Source organism: Fukomys damarensis, unplaced genomic scaffold, assembly GCF_012274545.1.
Source record: "Fukomys damarensis isolate Sample0158 unplaced genomic scaffold, DMR_v1.0_HiC HiC_scaffold_7, whole genome shotgun sequence".
NCBI lineage: Eukaryota > Metazoa > Chordata > Mammalia > Rodentia > Bathyergidae > Fukomys > Fukomys damarensis.
This window is the reverse complement of record NW_022900919.1, coordinates 40272136-40273940: the sequence shown is the minus strand read 5'-3', so window position 1 is coordinate 40273940 and position 1805 is coordinate 40272136. Positions and strand designations below refer to the sequence as shown.

The 1805-nt window shown below is 35.6% G+C and overlaps 1 protein-coding gene across 6 annotated transcripts in view; it reads left to right on the top strand.

Annotated features, from left to right (window-relative positions):
* Positions 1-1805, top strand: part of Mcm8 (minichromosome maintenance 8 homologous recombination repair factor) — a 36755-nt gene that overhangs the window by 30322 nt on the left and 4628 nt on the right. The window lies entirely within an intron of this gene.

Sequence of the window (1805 nt, the reverse complement as noted above, 5' to 3'; positions counted from 1 at the left end):
ATATATATATGAAGGCTTATTCTTATGTTCTAGTTACCACCATTCCTGTCCACACACTTACTATTTCCCTGTAAATAGTGTACTATTTATACTGCTCTCTGCCATTTCTGAACTCAACAACCTATCTAGAGACTTTTCCTTATTAGGACAGGGAGACTAGCCTTTTTTATAGCTACATAGTATTCTGTTGTATAGATACATCGTTTATTTAATTATTCCCTGTTGCTAAACACATGAGTATTTTCTATTCTTGCTATTAGGAACAATGCTACAACGAGTAATGTTCTGTGTAAGATGATTCATATTTTATAAGTTGTATATCTGTTTGATAAATTCTCAGAAGCATTATTGCTGGGTGCAAGGATGAATACATTGGAATTTTGATAAATAGTGCTAGATTGTGTTCTTTGCATTTTATATCATTTGCTACATCATTTTTTATTATAACCATTATATTGTTTTATTTCTTAAAAAACATATTAATCAAAATTGATACATTACGCAGACCTTTTGATTTCAAATATAGTGAAGAAAATTATTACAAATTCTGAATAACGGGCATTTTTCTATATAAACATGAGTTATTTTAGTTAAAAACAAAAAGACGCAAATTACCTCTGATTAATACATACATTTTCATATATGTAGGAAAATTAAGTTTACACTCAGTTTAGGGGTAAGTTCCAGAGCCAGGGATTTAGCTCAGTGGTTTCACCGCCTCCCTCACAAGCACAAGGACCCAAGTTTGATCCCTGGTACCCCCCAAAAAGAGTAAGTTCCATAGCAAACAAATACAACATTTATTCAGTAATACTAAAATAATTCTAGTTAGTAAGTAACTTCAATCATATATGTAATAATTTATCATGTACATATTCCCAAATCCCAGAACTTAAATAGAAAATTTAAACAGTATCTTCTTTTTCTTGTTTTTGTTTGTTTGTTTTGTTTTGTTTTTGTTTTTTGAGACAGGGTCTCACTATGTAGTTGAGACTGACCTGGAACTCACTATGTAGCCCAGGCTGGTCTCAAACTCACAGCGATCCTCCTGCCTCAGCCTCCCTAGTGCTGGGATTACAGGCATGTGCCACCACGCCGGCCTATACAGTATCTTCTTAAAACGTGTCTTGGAAAGCCAACCAAAACAACTGGTGTGTTAACTAAAGAGAATGGGTATACACGTCCATATCTGACCGGTATGCAAAAAAACTGAATAAATACACAGATCATTAAAGTTTCAAATTTTCTGGAATATAATGTTAGTACTTAAGTCAAAACACTTGCCAAAATAGGATAGCTTGAGGTATTTCCAATGCTGAAGGAAGTTTCTGAGTGTTAAACACCAAGCATGAAAACACACTGTGTGGGCATTGACCTCGTCTGCAGTGGAGGCAGAGAATTAAGGTGTGCTAAGGCGTTTGCCTGTCCCACCTATGTTCTTCCTCCCTTATGATAAGCTTCAAGCGGTTGGGGATTCAGCTCAGTGGTTCTGTTGTCTGCCTTGCAAGAACAAGGTCCTGAGTTTGATCCCCAGTACCCAAATAAATAAATAAAAATGCCATGGTGTCAGCAGTGTTACTGCTGCTTCTATATTTGTGATTAATTACTAGCAGAACAACTCCCGGAAGGAAAGCAGTTAATCCAGTGGTGATGTAAGCACTTCCCCCAAATGGATTTTTTTCCTCCCATCCATGAAACAGTGCTCAAGATCATCCATTTTCATCCATCAAAAGAATGTACAGGGTTATATGAGGAGGGTGTAGGGAGACTTTTCCATTTCTTTTTCTTTTTTTTTTTTTTTTTTT